General features: G+C 42.0%; 1 long non-coding RNA gene across 1 annotated transcript; it reads left to right on the top strand.

Moving 5' to 3' along the window:
- Positions 1 to 281: 281 nt before the first annotated feature.
- LOC132646754 (uncharacterized) lies at positions 282 to 18,174 on the top strand. Its single transcript, XR_009585001.1, has 3 exons — positions 282 to 406; positions 16,395 to 16,562; positions 18,045 to 18,174. It is a non-coding gene; the product is annotated as an uncharacterized LOC132646754 (long non-coding RNA).
- Positions 18,175 to 19,316: the final 1,142 nt, after the last annotated feature.

Here is a 19,316-nt window from a genome sequence, read left to right as displayed (position 1 = left end):
CCAAGAATAGGCAGTTATGCTCTGGCAAAATATGCCCTTGAAACTGCAATATTGTGTAAAAGTTGGTTTGTGGAATTAATGAGGAAAATTGATGGTAAAAGATAATTCTGTTCTGTCATAGTTTATGAATGATGACTAAAACTTATGGCCAAGCATAAGTTAAAACACATCTGGGGACAAAAATGATATGATCTATGTTTTGGAACAACCTGCATCTATCCCCGCCTACTAAATTCTGTATAAATAACCGCCCAGACTGCCAGTCAGTCAGGATGTAAAACTCCTACTGCTCATGGAGCCTGACTCATTCCTCCTCTTATGCTTTTGCCTCCGCTTTTCCAGGCCTTGACCTCACCCAGGCCTGTACCCCAGCAACTGGCGCTCCATCAAAGGATCTGGAGATAGAGTAAGTTTCCCCCTCCCTGTCTCCGTGAAGGATGGGCCTCACTAGGGTGCGGCAGACCCTCCTCCAGCCATCCCCCCCTCCCATGGTATAAGATAAGGCTGAGTAAGAGAGTGAGAAGGAGGGGAAAATAAAAATGGAGAAGACGAACTCCTCTGAGAGATATATATGTGTAGAGATCCTTAAGAGTCACCTTAAGAAAAAAGGGGATTAAAGCCCAGCAATGGTGGCACACACCGTTAATCCCAGCACTCTGGAGGCAGAGGCAGGCGGATCTCTGTAAGTTCAAGGGCAGCCTGGTCTACGGAGTGAGTTTCAGGACAGCCAAGGCTGTCTCAAAAGAGCGGGGTGGAGGTGGGGGAAGGGGATTGAAGTTCAGGATGGTACCTTGTCAAAATTTCTTACAGTTTGTACAAAAGATTAGCCCTTGTTCTCCGAAACAAGTGACTTTAAATTTAGAAACCTGTAACAGATTAAGAAAAGTCATTCAAGTTTGGCGTCAAGAACATGGACCTGAAACTAAGCCTGCTGAGACTTTTTCTTATTGGAATGTGGTTAGACAGGCTGCCAATGTGGCCAGGAGTGCCCACATCCTAACTTGGGCAGAGAAAAGGGCCTCATAGGAGGGCCTGATGTATAAACCCCTCAAGAAACTTAAGCTGGCTACTTCAAATTATGATCCTACCTCTTCATATACAGTTACTTTAGTAGAAAGTTTTACTAGTGTATGGATGACCTCCTATGACATCTGTGGGTTAAGGTTTGATAAATGTTTTCCTTAGGGGCCACTGTTAATGGCTGCTAACCGATTAACTGGAAATCTGAGACTTCCGTATAAGCAGGACAATAGTCCCTGTCTACAGAAAAGATACAAGCAGCCACAGATTTAGTTAATGAACATTTGCAAGTGAGGCATATAGAACCCTCCAGTAGTCCCTGAATCCTATATTTGTTTAAAAAGAAAGAAAGAAAAAAAAAGAGGGAAAGAATGAATGAACAAGAGAAGGAAGGAAAGAAAGGAACGCATCAGGAAAGCAGAGGCTCCTACAAGGCTTGAGAAAAATTATTGGAACTATAAAGTACATGGGAGCTTTTCAATCTGGGCTGCCCTCCTCATCTGCTGTCCCCAGGAATGAGAATGTCATAGTCACAGATTCCCAGGATTGTTTCTTTCCCATTCCTCTGAGTCTTCAAGATTGTAAAGGATTTGCCTTTAGTCTTCCCTCTACAGATTTAAGACAGCCATCTCATAGATATCAACGCAAAGTCCTCTTTCAAGGTATGAAAAATAGTCCCACTCTTTACCAAAAATTTGTCGACATGGTTTTGCAAAATATTAGAGGAAAACATTCGCAAGTTAACTTGGTTCATTATATTAATGTCCCTGTATTTGTCAAGACTTTCTTTGTGTCCTAGTTCATGATATATTTTAGGAAAAGTTCCATGGGCTGCAAAGAATGTATTCTGTAGTGTCTGAATAGAATATTCTGTATGAGCCTGGAAAGCCTATTTGCTCTATGGTGTCATGTAACTCAGGCATTTCTCTGCTTATGTTTTTTCAGGATAAACTGTTTACTTGTGAGACCAGAGTATTGAGGTTACCCACTATTACTGTGTTGAGGATAACCTGTTTCTTTATGCATTGTAGTATTTGTTGGGTACACCTGTGTTCAGTGCTCTTTCTATTACCTTTTCCCTTGTTCAGTCCTGCACAACTTTGCTTATCTCCTTTGATCAACTTTTGCAGAAGTCTACTTTGTCACATGCTAGAACAGTGACATATATTTGTTTTAAAGTTTCCATCTACTTGAAATAGTCTTTCCCCATTCTTTCAGCTATTATGCCTGTTCTTCATCATGAGGATCATTACTTAGACACAAGAAATTGACAGATCCTTCTTTTAACCCAACTTGCGAGTGTGTTTCTTTTGATTGGGAAATTGAAACCATTAATACTCATAATTGTTGTTGAAAAGTGTGTATTAATTCCTTTTATTTTATTGATTTTGTAGTAATTAATAATTTCCTATTCCTCATTTTCTTAAATACTGCTTTAGTGTAGTTTATTCTTTAGAGTAGCTTCATAGATGGGTTTAACCTTGTTTTGGTCTGAAATATTCCTTTCAGTACTATCTCTCTCTCTTTCTCTCCAGCTAGCCATCTATCTATCTATCCACCTATCTATCTATCTATCTATCTATCTATCTATCTATCTATCTATCTATCTATCTATCATCTATCTATGTATCTATCTATCATCTATCTATCTATCATCTATCTATCTATCTATCTATCTATCTATCTATCTATCTATCTATTTTTGTGCACGGGTGTTTTGCATGCATGTGTGTCTGTGTGCCATGTACATTTCTGGTGCTCTGGGAGTCCACAAGAGGGTATTGGTTGCCCTGGGACTGGAGTTACAGACAATTGTGAGCCCACATGTGGATGCTGGGAATTGAACCCAGCCCTCTGGAAGAGCGGCCAGTGCTCTCAACCACTGAGCCATCTCTCCAACTCACTTCTATAGGGCTAGGTTAGTGGTCATAAATTCCTTCGGGATGTCTTTATCATGGTTTTTCTTTTTCCTTCAATTACAAAGGATCTTTTTTTTTTTTTTTTTTTTTTTTTTTTTTTTTGCTGGATGGAATAGCCTGAATTGGTAACCATTGCCTTTCAGAGCTTGAAAGATACTCTTCTAGTGCCTCCTATTTTTAAACATTCTAACCCTAACCCTAACCTTTACCTTAACCCTAACAGGAGGCAGAGGCAGGTGGATCTCTGTGAGTTTGGAGGCCAGCCTGGTCTACATACAGAGTTCCAGACCAGCTAGGGCCATAAACAAAGAAACCCAAACTGACCAAGCCAACCCAGCAAACACACACAGAGACACAAAGACAGACAGACAGATAGACAGACAGACAGACAGACAGACAGACAGACACACACACACACACACACACACACACACACACACACACACACACTGGGCTTGTTATGGGCTTTTGAAACTCAAAGCTCACACCCAGTGACACATGACATCTTTTTCTTTAACTGTTGTTATATGTGTGTGTAAATATTAAATACAACCTGCTCTGTCTGTACAGTGCTACTTGTATGAGAATATTTTCTGGGCTGACCATTTGCTATTGGACAATCAGTTGGTGTGCTCTTGCCTGGGGAAGATGACTTCTGCTTTTAACATTCTTTAGTTGCTTGTAATTCTATGCCTAGTGTCGGAACACAAAAATGCAGTTGTGTGAGATGAATTCTGAGTGCTTGTAAGAAAACGACAGGAGTCTTGTGAGCTCAGTTTCTTAAAAACTATGAAATTGTTCTTGAAATGTGCTTTTGTGTTTCTCTCAAGTGCAGTGGACAGGAGTGAGTTTACTTTAGATTATTCATCAGAACTGGCTATTGTTATTTATTTAAATGCCTCTATGGAAAAACATGCTTTTGCCACATGTGGCTTGTCTTTTTGATTGTACACTTTGCTCATGTGTTTCCTCTTAACCCTCAGAGTATAAATTGTCTGATGCTCTGAATAAAGTTGGCTATTGCATGAGGCTTTACTCTGCCTCATTTTTAGGTTCCATTTCCCCAGGATCTGCTGCTTTAAGAGCAGTAAATAGTTTAAGGTTGAGGCCTTGTGTGCTTTTCCCTGTTCACATTAGCATGTCTATTGGTACCATCCTTGTTCAGTATATATATATATATATATATATATACATGTACATATATATATATATATATATATGCATGTTGATGAGTCTTCATAGGTATTGCTTGACTGACATTCCCAGGAGACATGGTTTCACAGCAAACTCCCTGTTCCTCTGGTTCCTGCAAGCTTTCTTCTTCTTCAGCAATGAATTGTGTTGTAGACATATCCATTGGAACCAGGATCCACAACTCTGCAGTTTGATCCATTATGAAAGTTTAGTTCTCACCCCTCCTCCAGGGAACTTCTCTCTGGGACAGATGGAGACCATTACAGAAAACCACAACCCATCAAAACACTGTATAGTTTTGATTCAGAGTTTTTCCTTGCAGTCCACAGACTCTGAAGGCTCAGTTTCAGCATATAGTGCCGTGACAACTGGCCTGAGTCTCTGGAGAGTCAGAGCTGTTAACAGAGGGTATGGGGTTGTCAAGCCGCCTATTAAAAGCAGGGGCCTTTTTCTTCCCTTCTTTAAAATGTCTGTAACTGATAGTATAATGCCACTTTTCTGAGACTATCTTAAGCATGGCTCTGGACTCCCTTTTATTGGGAATGGGGAGTTTTTCACACCATGCCAATCCCTCCAGGGTAGATGCTGGCTTTTTTTTTCTGTTCTGTTTTCAAACATTTCCTGATTTACTTTGGTACTAGACAAGGCATTTGTGGTCAGCACCTATCTCTTTTGATGCCTATCTGTCACCCACCCACCATGTTGGATCTTTCACCAGTCAAATTCTTTACTTCAAAGCATCCCCTGCACCAACTCAGTTCTCCTCAGAGACATTGACCTGCCAAGGCAAGCTCTCTTACAGTGCCTTGATAGCATCAGGATAGCCCGGAACACAAAATCCCCCTGCCTCCACTTCCTGAGGGCTGAGATTGCAGGTGTGTGTGGTCATCTTTGCTTTCCAGTTCAGGCTCAAGGGTCTTGTTCTTTTCTCCTTTGGTTATCTTATGCTGTCTTCCATACCAAGAACCCTGATTGTTAAGGACACGGCAGAACTGGCGTATTCCAGAACTGTATATGTTTTGTAATACATTATAATACACATTACAGTCTCAGAGTAGCAGTGTTAATACCGTGCGTACTATTTCCAGTTTCCTCTTTGCTAATGGCTTTGCTATGTCTAAATTGTAAGATTATATGAGCATTCCATACCGCTAGCTCTACTTTTCAGCCCCCACCCCCTTTGGCCTTTATTACTCACTGAAGTATGCATTTAATACTAACCACCACTCCTGGGTTTGTGGCTACTTGGTCACTTTGGTGCTCTCATTCTGTAAGACCATGATACCTCAAAGAATTTTCCCTGATGACAAAATGTTTTGTGTTTATACTGTTCTGTATGATGGTTATTAGTCACACATAGCTCCTGAATACTTGATGTGTATCTAGTCTGGTTGAGGTGGTGAGCTTTTAAATTTTACTACAGTTAATTCATTACAATTAAAATCTTTAAGGCCACATATGGCTAGGCTAGCACAGCGGCCATCTTAGTACTCAAAGCTTTCTTAGAAAGGGCTCGTGGGAATTACATGTTTTAACTTTTTGGTATTTATAGATCTATTGTGTTGTATATAAATCTTTTTGAGAATTTTAAGTATGGTACTTCATTTTCTTTTGACATAAAATATTGCTACTGAAATATCTGGCGTTATGACTTTCCGCATTATTATCCTATGTACTGTTTCCTTGGTGCCTGAAGAGTTTTTTCTCTCTAGTCTTTTCTAGAACATGTCTTAGTGCTTCTGCAGACACTTCAGCACAATAACTACAGAAGATAACCTCAGTAACTGTGAATTCCATTGCCTGACATGGATTTCTGAGGTTCCAAGTTTTCTTTGGTAGATAGGTTAGCACTTTGTTCTAGTTCATGAATATTAAATCAATCTCCAAATCTAATTTCCAAGGCCTTTGAGGATTTGTTGTCCAAGACAACTGAGTTATGTATCAATTGGTATCCAGTCAGGAGGCAGACGCTACATTAATCATTACAGCAGGAAACATTTATTATGAAAGAAACACAGTATCTTCTATGTGTACAGCTACTTTGAATATCTTTACTTAAGCCGCATGTAATTTCAAATACTGTTATTTTTATCTCAAAATATTTTATGTTCTGTCTATTCACCTACTTCAGGGTTCTTTAGAGTTTGCTATTATACATATCTTGGACTTCCTTTGCCTGACTTCAATATTTGTCCTTTTTTCCCCTCTGATTTTTTTATTCACTTCTTGCTTACAAAAGTTTTAGTTCTCTTTACTCTCCAAATGTTAACATTTTACTGCATTTATTTCCTTTTATTTTTTTTTTCTTATTATGATTATCATTATTTTTACTTAGTTATTAATTACTTTTTGAGACAGGGTCTCACTATGGTACCTTGGCTGGCTTGGAACTCTCTCTGTAGATCAGGCTGGCCTTTAACTCAGAGAGGTATGCCCATTTCTACCTCCAAAATTCTGGGATTGAAGGCATGTGCCACTGTCTTAGTTACTTTTTTATTGATGTGATAAGACACTATGACCATGACAACTTCTAGAAGAAAGGGTTTATTGAGGCTTACAGTTTCAAAGGCTGAGCCCATGACTATCATGACAGGGAGCATGGAGGCAGGCAGGCCTGGTGCTCAAGAAGTAGCTAAGATCTCACATCTGGTACACAAGCAAGAGGCAGATAGAAACAATGGGGAATGGTGTGGGCTTTTGAAACATCAAAGTCCACTTCCAGTGATACCTATATATATTTTAATTATATATATAATATATCTTTTAATTATATATAATATATATTGTATATTATAACATATATTATATATAATTATATTTTAATTATATATAATAATTTTTATTATTTTATATTAATCATAGGTTATTTACCTTGTATCCCAGCTGTAGCCCCTCCCTCATTCCCTTCCAATCAGCGGGGACCATCAGGAAAGCCTCAACTAATATAAGAGGACCCAGATTACTCTGTCTAGGTGGTATTCTTGGTAGGCAAGTATGAGCTAAGTATGAGCCGGAAAACAAGGCGGGAGGCACAGTTTCTTCATGGTTCCTTGCTTCAAGTACTTGCCTGAGTTCCCGTTTTCCTTAGTGAAGGATTATGTCCTGGAAGTGTTGGCCAAATAAACGCTTTACCACCTTAAGTTGCTTTTGGTCAGAATGCTTTATCATAGCAAGGTGTTGAAATGAGAACAGCCTATTAGAGCTGACATGAGAGCCATTCGATTTGCCTTAAGTCTACACCTTCATTGTCTGTTGTGACCTCCTTTCATCCCTTTTTTTTCTCTTCTTCTTCTTCCTTTAATGGTGATTTTATATTGGAATTAATCTTGGTACTTTCTTTGTTTATTACCATTTTCATTTAAATTTGGTTTAGTTGAACTTTTAAAGTGAGGCTTGAGTCTCCCACTTTAAAGAGCTCTTTTCCTCTTCCCATCCATCAGGGTTAATTAACACGGTGGCCCACTTCCCGAGATGGCCTGGCTCAGTTCCTCTCCTATACTTTGATATGAACCTTGCTTTTCTTTTACCTCTGATGCTTCTGTCCCACTACTCTTACCTCACTTCCAGAATTTTATCCTGTGGAGTTTTGTCCCAGAAGTAAGTCCTGTTGTGTCTGTTTTAAGCACCCAGGAGGACTACTTCAGCCCCTCGCGGGCCTCACTCTTGGCCTCTTGCACCCAGCCACTACTCCATGTTTACTGTGAGCAGAGCACAACATCCAGAAAAAGACTGAAACTGTTGCATCTTTGTATTTATTGCTTGCTAGATTAAAGCTTATTTTCATTAACAACAACAACAACAACTGTCTGAAGCTATTTCCACAGTGGCCTGTTGCACTTTTAGTTAGCGCGCTTGTCAGTTTTCATTGCTGTGACAATGACACCGGTTGTTTATAGAAAGAATGGTTAATGTCGGCCCACAGTTTTGAAAAGTCCTTGTCCATGGCTGAACAGCTCCATGGTGAGGAGACCAAACATCCTAGCAACAGGAGCATCTGATAGAAGATGGTGCTACTGCATGGAGGCCAGAAAGGAGTGATAGAGGGAGCAAGGAAAGATAGCAGGGGCAAGAAACAACCTGTGAAGATGCCCCAGGGACCTACTTTCTCCCAATGGCTCCCTTTAGCTATAAACTCAGCTACTCTATTGGTGAGTTATTGACCTGATGATCCAAGCCCACCTCAATAGCACTACCAGCTGGATCAAATCTTCAAGGCATGAATGAGCCTTTCATGGTTCACTTCCGATCCAGCCCCTAGCGGGAAAAACCCGCACGGTGAAGGAGTTTAAGTGCTCTAGCTTCATCATTGCTTCCTCTTACTTCTCTAGCACAGAATATATAGATCTTGTCGCTACGGATGTTCCCCTCCCCTGCATCAACCTGCATTTGGGGGTTTGCAGGGATACCTTGCTGCTACTTTTGTTGCAAATATTGGATGAACTTGGTCTCACATAACTTTTAGTATGGGTTGAGTCAGAAAGAACCAGAGCCACACTGAGGACCATCTCCTTTTGCATCTTTGAGGATGGTGCTGTGTGTATCCCTTCGGGTTGTGATTAAGTTTTTGACTCATTATTTGGCTTTCTACCCTTGTTCTTTTCTTCACAATGATAGAATCAATGTGGTGACTTTAAAAAAAAAACTTTTTATTGGTTCTCTTGAATTTCACATCATGTACCCCAGTCCCACTCATCCCTCCATTTCTGTTCTCCACCCTTGCAACCTTCCCACAAAACAAACACATCTCTCATGGTGGAAGCTGCACTGTGTTACCCAGTATACCCTTTGCTTTATTTGAAAACGTTCGAGGCCTCTGGCTTCTGCTATACTATCAATACTGGACCCTCACTGGGACTCCTGCCAGATACCTGTTGTTGTCCTGTGTTGTGGAGATCCTGAAGCTTTGGTTCTGCAGAACTGACCCCTCCATACAGTGCTGCAGTTCATAGATGGGGTAGATATTGGGGTGGGCCAACTCAAAGTCCTAGATCTGGGCAGCTCGCCAGTTCTTCTGTGCTCAGGCCCTCTGGGGCCAGCTCTCCCACACCCAAGCCTCTGGGGCCAGCTCTCCCACACCCACACCTCTGGGACCAGCTCTCCAGCACTTCCTCAGCAAGGAACAGGCTCTCCCACTCTCACACCCTTGGGGCCAGCTGTCCCATGTTGCTCAGGCAAGGGGTGGGGCCAGCTCTCCCGAGTGCTATAGCTGGTGAGGGGCAGGGCCAGCTTTGCAACAGCCCTTGGACATCCAATATGAGCCTTGGTGGCAGCTTACACCAGTGGGCTGCAGACTTGGGCACAGACTCCTGCTGCTGCGGAGGCATGAACCCAGGCATATTCCTCAGGGGCAGCATGGGCCAGGACCCACCGTGGCTTCGGGTGACAGCACAGGCCACTCACATCAGGCTGTTCCTCACTGCCCTCACATCTCCAGTTATACCCTACTTCCTTGTGCACACACCATGCTGCTTCTCTTTCTCTTTCTCTGCCACTTATTTGCTCATCTTAGTGACTCTTGGACCTCGGGGTGTCTCTCCCTTCGTCTGTGCTGTGTGGAAGTGGACAGGGTCATTTTTCAGCCAGGGGTCATCTGGGTATGCTCCTCCTTGCTTGAACCACCTCATTGTGGTGATTCTACCAACTGCCAAAATGTTATTTCAGCTTTTTGTTTAGTACTTGGAAAATATCCACTGAATGAGTTGGTTAACTTTCTTCGTCTGTTGCAAAAGGGATTCTAACCAGGACTTCATATATTATTTGACCCTCTCAAGTCTTTAATCTTATTAATGGATTATAGTTGAATTGATTTTTATGCTTCTAAGGAGCTGAGTATCACTGTCCAGAAGTACCCCAAACACTAGAACTTTCTTTTACTCCAACGTACATTAAGCTTACAAAATGGCTGTGGATTTTTAAGGAGACAAGGAAGAAGTTCACAGTAATCCTCTGGATAATGACACTTAAAGGTCCCATCTTCACCACTGAACTCTGGGAGCTTATTACAATAGCAGCAAAATCAAATTCAATATTGTTGTTTTGGATGTGAGAATCCAGAATTTTGATGGCACAAAGAAGTAGTTGATGTCACAATGAAGCATTATTCTGGTGCAGTGGATCTTTGTGATTTTAATATTTACTTCTGTGACGTCAAAGTTCAGCACTGTGCTAAAGCAATGAGCAACATGATGTCACAATGCAGCACTGTGATGCCACAACAGAGTCTGTGATGTCAAAATCCATCATTGTGATGGTAAAATAGAGTGCTGTACTGTCACAGTTTGGCTTTGTGACTGCACAATGTAGCTTTGTGATGGCACAGTGGGTCATTATATTGTTATTATAATGCTGCCTTGCGGCATTAAAATACATCATTGTAATGGCACAATGGAACACTGTCATATCTCAAAGTGTATTTTGATAACACAATGGGAATTATAAGGTCACAAAGGAGGATTATGTTGATACAAGATGGCATTGTGATGGCATAGTGGATCTTTGTTTTTTGTTATTATTATTATTTACAATTTATTCACTTTGATCCTGGTTGTAGACCCTCCCTTTCCTCCTCTATCCCACTCCCCTAGACCACTGATAGGGAGAGTCCTCCTCCCCTACTGTCTGACCCTAGCCTATCAGGTTCTATCAGGATTTCCTGGATCCTCAAGGAGCAGGCAACCGAGTTCATGTCAGAGACCCTTATTAGGGGATCCACATGAAGACTGAGCTGTTCATGGGCGATATCTGAACATGAGGTCTAGGCCCTCTCTGTGCATGGTCTTTGGTTGATGCATCCGTCTCTGCAGTCCCCCTGGGTTCAGCTTTTTTGGCTTTGTTGGTCTCCTTGTGGGGTTCCTGTATCCTCTATCCAGATCTTTGTTTATTTCACAAGGTATCATTGTTATAATGCCATGGATCATTCTGATGTCACAAAGACACAATGTGATGATGAAACAGTGTTGCACTCGGATAGAATAATGGAGCTTTGTTATGACACAATGAGTCATTGTAACCTCACAGTGGAGCTTTGGAAGCATTGCAAAGACACATTGGATCATTATGGTGCTGCAGCGTGGCTTTGTGTTGGCGTAATAGATCATTGTGATGTCACAGTAGAGCTCTGTAATAACACATTGGATTATGATATCACAATGAATCATTATGATGTCACAAAAGAACAATGTGACGACATAGTGTTGTTATATCATCCATGGTGACACAATGGACCAATGTGATGATGACAATGTTGCATTGTAATGTAGCTTTGTGATGGTACAATGAGTCATTATAATGTCACATTGGATCATCATTATACCACAATGTGGCATTATGATGATACAATAGGGCATTGTGATATCACAGAGCACAACTGTGATGGCAGAGATTATCATTGTAATGGTACAGTGAAGATCTGTAGTCACAATGAAGCATTGTGCTGTCACAAGGTAGCATTGTCAAATCATTGAGCATCATGATGGCACAATGTTTCTTTGTGCTGTCAAAAAGCCCTATTGTATTCATCTAGCACAAAGCATTTTTGTGATGTTACAATCCAACATTATGGTGGTACAATGGCCATTATGGCATTGTACCTCCTACCAAGAAAGTATACCTACCTCTTGTTTAAGGGGTTCATGTGGTTAAAGCATAGATGCACTTCTCTATGTCTTAGTGGAGGGAGAATTCTTTGAGTCCTTTTGCATGTTCAATGGTGATCAACTTATGTGGACTACCTCTATTTTAACAATATTATTTCTTTAAGGCTTTGAACTTTAAAATTTTACATTATGTTCCAGCTAAATTTCAGCTGATGAACTAAGAAAACAGATACATGCTCTTGATTTAGAGTGTTGTAGTAAAAATCTACAGTGAATGCATCTATGTGCATGATTGCTTTTTCTTTGGTTACCCTTCCTTCAATAGAACTCTATTATGACGCGTATTTTCAGTTTCTCTGCATATGTAAATAACCAGGAATTTTAGGAAATTAAATTTAAAAAGAGAGAACACTCTTTTCTCTTTGGGACATGACTGATGTGATTCATAGGGCAAGAGACAAGATGATTAAAGCTCATTGTAAACATAGTTCCCACTCACAGATGTGGTGCTGCTGGGTGGAGGCCTGGGAACCGGAAGAGGGGCCAGAGAGTACTTGCATTAGTGTGTTGCTGGGTGTCAGGGCTGGTGCTGAGCTACAGGGTGGAACGTGAGGATTCCTAGCATCTCTGGAAGGACGGTCACAGAAGATTCCCCATACAAGGCAGAATCGGCTTATCGGATGGGGAGGAGGAGCTGCTTTGGCTAGTGAGAGAAGCCTGGGGATGCTGGGAGCTACCTGAATTTACCAAAATATGATCATTTTAGATGTCAGGATTTCACCCTTTTCTGAGCAAAGTCTAACTTAAACAGAGATGACCAGGCAAGACTCTGAATTCAATTGAATTTGAATTCAAAACTCAGGCTTGACATTTCACTTTTGGAAGCGTGCTTTTGGCTTAAGAGATTTTAGAGCTTGTCAGGTGGCAGTTAAACAACTGTCCAAGTCTCTGATTCTCTTTAGCCTGCCTGCCCAACCTAAGCCTGGCCAGCCTCGGTTTGTCCAACCTTTTGACATGGTGAATTGAGGTTGTTCCCCGCAAAGATCACACTCAAGAGTCACACAATCTAGTTACAAACAAAAAAGCAAGGAAGCAAACAAATATCAAAGGATTTTAAGTAAGTTTATTATTTAGTTGCATATTATTCATAGCTGTCCTTTCAGCAGCTACAGGTTAGCTGCTGAGCATAGAACTTAAGAGCATAGAACTTAAGCCTAACCTTGTAACTGCTTTCTTGAGCTCTCAATTGCTTCAGAACTTTCCCACAGCACCGTAGTCTCTGTTTACCTTATTCCTACTACACTGATCCACCAAGGTATTTTTTAGATACACAGTTAAATGGCACATTAGATGATTATGGTGCTACTTTGTAGCCCCACTAAAAATGTGATGGTTTAGGTAACTATTTTTGTCACTGTGCCCTGAACTGACTTGTTGTTTTGCTCTTCAAGAAGAATTGAATTATCCATGCCTTCACACATGTGACTTTTCCTGGGGAGATGTAAAGAAATGCCTACTTACCCCAAACAGAGTGGGCACCAACAGATGAAAGAAAAGATTCCCATCCAAGTCCAGTTTAGTGAATGAATGAGTTTGTTAGGATTACCTACAGGAGACTGGGTAACTCGAAGGCAGCTAAACCACCAGGATCTTCGCCACAGACACTGTTAGTAGAACCACTGGTGAGTCCTAATCCTTAAACAACCTTCTAGTTCCTATACCTTTTAGCAACCCCCCAGTGCCAAGTGCAGCTGGGGCAGGAGGGAGCAGTGATTGGACGGTCAGGTGAAGATTCTGACTCTCATTGTTATTACTGTAACCTAGCCCTCTTCTGCTTATTTCATTGCTGTGATTACACACTTAGGCATTCTGTAGGTCACCATAGCAACTCTGCTTCACGGTGGTCATGTAAATACCTGAGAAAGAACACACATCACCTTCAGGCCAACAAAGTCATGTAACTACTCTCTCGTTCCTATTGTTAGGAGCCTGCTGTCTATAATTACTTCAACTTTTGAAATCTGTATTAGTCACAGCTCAGTATAAGAGGGAAAACACTGTGGGTATTTTAAGCACGAAAGGATCACATACAGGAAATGAGGTGCTTTAAAAAATATTTGAAAATGCTAGAGTAACATGAATCAGGAAACCACAAATGGAACTATTAAATTTAATGCTCATCATCATAGATCCTATTTAGAGATAAGGTACCTGGGTTAGGAAGCCACTTCCTCTATCACTACTGAAATTTTCTTGACACCCACAGAGGTGTTAACTGTTCACTGAGCCTGGTCATCAATGCCCTGAAGCGACTTGGAACACGTATGTTTTCGTGAGCTTGCTCGTTAGTAGAACTGCAAAAAAGACAGCAACCTGTTTTATATTCAAAACTTTTGCAAATGCATCAATCGACAGAACCTGATTTACATATAAAATGCTAGCAGCCTAAAAGCCTGGGTGATGTCATTTTTAACCCTTTAGGCTCTCCGAGGAGTCGAGAATAACTGTTATCCGGAAATATTGAGGAGCTAAGTGTTTGCTTTGCTAGCAGGTGCTATAGCTAGCTCCAGTTCTCAACTTGACACAAACCTAAAGTCACTGGTGAAGAGGGAGCCTTTGCCAATTGATGTCTGAGGGCTCAGCTTACTATGGGCATTGCTGTCCCTGGGCCAGTGGCCTTGTACTGTGTAAGGAAGAAAGCTGAGCAAGCCATCATCTCTGCTTCAGTTCCTGATTCCAGTTCCTGATCTCAAGGTTGCTGCCTTGAGTTCCTGCCCTGGTGGCTTCTCTCAGGAATAGACTGTAAGATGAAAGAAACTCTTTCCTCCACAACTTGCTTTTGATCAATGTTTTATTTTGGCAACAGAGAAGCAGATTAGAACAAAGTTAGTACCAGACAGTGGAATATTGCTGTGACAGAAACGGCTGTGGTGTTTTGTGGAGGACTGTGGAAGAATTTGGAGTTTCGGCCTGGGAAAGCCACTGGCTACTCACAGCTTAGTGAGCTCTTCTGTGGTTGCTTAGAAGATACGAATGCTGAGACAAATGTGTACGATGGGGGCCAGTGTTGTGAAATTTCAAAGGGAGGTAAAGCCTCTATCAGTCCTGTTTGTGAGATACTTTGGATTAAGAATCTGTGGGAAAGAAACCTTTGCTTTACTGGGATAATAGGTGCTGGCTAGCCGGGGCTCAAAAGTTAGCTGTGATTGACAAGAGCTCAACGTCGTGGAGGCAAATGTTCTCGGAGTTATTTCCCCAGGGTCAGCCAACAGAGGCTGTGGTCCAGGGGGGCCAGTGCTGCCTCTCAAGCTGCAAGCTGAGCTCGGCAATGTGTATGTGTCCCTCAGGGTACCGGTTTTGAAGGAATGGAGTAGGCGTGGGGGCCGCTGCGATGCAGCACTGTGCGGCGGGGGTTGGAAGAGAGGCCCTCGGTGAAGGCGCAGCCTCCGCCGCAGTGGAGACCCAGGATACTGGATGCGCCAGGACAGCGGCAGGTGTGCTAGAGCCGGCTAAACCCACAAGACAAGCGTTGAGTGCTGGGGACGGCGGGACTAGAGGCACGGACCTGGCTGAGCCCTTCGTAGCTGCAAGGTCATGAGTCCTCCTGGCTGGACACTGAGCTGCAGAGTTTGATTGACACTGTGAGAGGTTCAGTTTTGCTTTGACTTCCTACTAACCATACCCCGGCTCTTCCTTTTTGAAGTAATCAAGAATTTACATGGTTCTTTTTTTTTTTTTAATTATTTTCCAGGAACCCACATTTAAAAGACACCTGACTTTTAAAGAGAACGTGGACTTTTTAAAGACTGAGATTTTTTAAACAACCAGACTGTTTTGTAATGCAGTGCTAGTGTTAACATGAGACCTCGGAGACAAACGGGACAGGGAAGGCTACGGTGTAACAGTGCAAAACAGCGATACATTTGTGGGTCAAGTCGACAAGGATTGACTTGTGCTAGCTAACCCAGTCTTCAAGCCTTGACACACCTGTGAGGTGGAAGCTTCCTCTGACGAACCGCCTCAGTGAGCTCGGCCTGTGAGGCAATTTCTGTCTGAGACATTCTCGTTCTTTGAGCATTTCATGGACTGTCTTTTGACCGTATTTACAGACCCCCACTCCCCACCAAGTTCTCCCTCTAGCTCCTCCAAGATCACCCCCTACTCCCTTATTCTCCAATTTCATGTCCTTTAAAAAGTAACCCATTCAGTACAATTTGTACACCTGTGCACTCCTGGGTCTGGACCGTCCTCTGGATTATAGCTCATCCGTTAGGGGATGCACCATTAAAGAAGACTGACTTTCTCTGGCACACTGTCTCTCCCAGCAGCTCTCAGTCGCCAATTGCTCCTCAGCTCGGAGTGGGACTTCTTGACAGACTCCTTCTTCAGACAGCAATTTTGACTGTCTTGATCTTGTCTTGTGCAAACTGTCCCAACCACTGTGAACTCCTATGCTCAACTGTATTACTGTGTCCCAAACCCACCTCTTTGAGGAAGTTACGCCACGCCTGATGTTTATAGTTTTTCTTCCTTTCTTCTATGGTGATCTCTGAGCCTTGGGGACAGAATGTGTGTGATAGGAATGTGGGATAGAGATGTCCCATTCAGGGCTAAGTGCTCCACTGTCTCTTATTCTCTACTCACTACAGATGTTGGTCTCTTTTAGTTGCCATCTCCCGCAAAAAGAAGCTTCTGTGATGAGGATTGAGAGATGTGCTGTGCATAAACACAAGGACCACAGTGGGTGTGGTGACACGTGCCTTTGATCTGGATCTTTGTGACTCAAGGCCAAACCTGCTTACGTAGTGAGTTCCAGGCCAGCCAGGACTACATGGTAAGAGCCCATTTCAAAGAACACAAACAGAGCAAACGATGATGTGAAGAAGTAAGGGAGCAGAAGGTTCTTGCCTAGACCCAAGTTCTTGGCCTTGATAACCATACCAGGCATGCTTTCCATCTTACAGAGGGGGTTGTAGAAACAAATGGAAACTAGTTGATTAAGGTGCTATTACACCAATGGGAAAATCTTGCCAAATTAGTGATCACTGTAAGGCTCAGGGTTCATCCACAGGTGGGTAAGTTGATGACTGCTTTTCTCCTCCAGCTAGCTGCGTAGCACCTTTTCAGTGCTGCGGAAGCTGGCCAGGAGAGAACAGTTTCCAGGTGGGTAGCAACTCAACTACTTCATGTTCTATGATTTGAGTATATGGTATTTTCATCAATAGGGTGTTACCATGAAGTTCTAGACATTAATCAAGAGCAATGCAATAGCCTGTAGTACCGGTGGGCTATGGGGATCTAACAAAAGCTTTTTGTTTGATAGTCGTTGTCACCCTGTTAGAGGGCACCTCTATTTAAGCTTTTTACACATATGGGTATATATTTTAGGAAGCTTCTATAGTAGTAAGTTTCCATGACATTTCCCCAAGTTTCTTATTGTTAGTTATCCCTCCCTGTACGGTGGAAATTCATCCTCATTCCTTAACAAAACTGTCATTCCAGGTAAATCTATCATTCAGTCACAAGTAGTTTGCACAAAGGTAGCACAAATGTATCAAGAGAGGTTCCTAAGCTGCTCAAGCCCTTCCTGAAAAGGCCCCTGGAGCCGCTACGGCCTCTGCTCTCCTTCCATGTCTCAGCACAGCTTTCTGAAAGCGAGGCTGAAAAATGTGTTAAAACTACACTGGTGATGCTCCTTTCTCCCTGATACCTTCCTGGATGCTCAGTGCCTTTCCGTTCTATTTGCCAAGAGATTACCTGTCCTGTCCCTCCCCCGATAATCTAGAACTCTCCCTCTCATCCTTTGAGATAAGCCCCACCGTGTCTTTTTTCCTCTGGGGCTCTGCAAGGTGACAGGCTAGGTAATTTAATTAACTAATTTAACTAATACATAATAAAGTCCCATTGGCTTCATGTATCACCGTTTGAAAATAACATTTGCATTTTAAATGAAGCATCCTAGACAGCAAACCTGACAAATTGCTCAGAGTTCATCAGGACAAATGCACTAATTTCACAGAGGAGGCTCTGAGGCTCTGAGGCTCAGAGGCTCTGAGGTCTCTGGACAGCTGAAGGGTAGAGCCAGCTCTGGAGCAGGCTTAGCGCTGACACCCTGTGCCATCACATACCGACTCTCAGAACAATCAGCTCATAGGAGAATTTTCAGGTCCTAGGAAGAGAAGGGTTTTGAATCATCAAGGTTGTCCGCATGGTTATCCCTCTCCTACAGCTACTATTTTTGGTAGTGTTTGTCTGTGTAGCATGTGGTGTGCTTAATGTAGTACATTGCATCTGACACTTGCTGGTGCGTCTTCAGTGCCCGGACCAAGGTGAGCAGAGCGGACACTCATTACAAATTCCGAAAGAATGAACGGACAGATGAACGGTCACCAGTCACAGAAGACAGAATCCTTAGAGCCAGACATACGTGGCTCTGAGCAAGCCTATTCTATTAAGGCCTTTTCCCTAACGTTCTTCGAATAGCAGTAAGTGTTCATGTTCCTCTCCTTCCCCTCCCTCTTCCTCTCACTCCTGCCCTTCTCTCTTGTTCTTTTCCTCTCTCTCGGTGCTACATGCTAGGCCGGCACTCTCTTATTAAGCCACACTCCCAACTCTCTATTTCTTGATAAGGCATTTCCTGGCTTTAAGTTTTTACTTTCTGTCTAACTGCATGTGATGATATTGCCTTCCTAGCTTCTTCTCCTTCATCATATTTCTTTTCTTCATAAAATTATCTTCTTCCTCTTGCAAGATTGGGAAATGTCAGACATAAAGAATACCAGATTAATGTGTTCTGATTTTTTTCTCAGGTAGGGATTTAAAAAAAAAAAAGAGGGCATTGAAAAGCCTTCAAATCAACAGTAATTTAAAATTTTCACAACATGAAGAGGCAGATTGCAAAATGAATTTGACACTTTGAAAAGTCCTCCCAGAAGACGGATAAACATGTTCCTAACTCATGAAGGCTTGTTGCGTAAGTATTCCATAAATATCGATGACAGGGTTGCTGAGCAGTTAATATTAACCTATCGAGAAAGCATTTCCTTTCTACGTGGTTGATTTCCAGTGGGGAGACTAATTAAATATTAAAGACCATGCTAGATATTTTCTATAATTACAGTTTCTGCTGTATTTACAAATGATGTGTCTACACCCAGAGAGAAATAATGATATGATATTAAGCCGTTCTTATCCCTAAAGACAATACAGTTCTTTCCAATCATTCCCTCCTGTGCCCAGGCCTGCCTGTGGGCAGCTACTGCCCGCTGCTCCCATACTTACTCTGCCAAGATTTGAAAGAGAACTAATTTACACACTCGTGCCTCTTTGATGTATTCTGTTATTTATTTTTCTGTCTTGTTTTATTCATGAAAATCCTCTGTATGTGTGATAAACTAAGGCTTGATAAGATGAAAAGGAGAGATAGTAGCATGAATAGCTCACAATAAAAGTCAGATAAAGAATAGGCTAAAGTCTTCTCACTACAAATAAATTGTAAGTATGTAAGGTAAGGCATGTACAAGTTAATTAGATTTTGCTAATCTGACACACACACACACACACAGACACACATACGCACCCAGGCTCA

Source organism: Meriones unguiculatus, chromosome 12, assembly GCF_030254825.1.
Source record: "Meriones unguiculatus strain TT.TT164.6M chromosome 12, Bangor_MerUng_6.1, whole genome shotgun sequence".
Taxonomy (NCBI): domain Eukaryota; kingdom Metazoa; phylum Chordata; class Mammalia; order Rodentia; family Muridae; genus Meriones; species Meriones unguiculatus.
The sequence above is the reverse complement of the archived record's forward strand: the minus strand, read 5'-3'. Positions and strand labels throughout refer to the sequence as shown.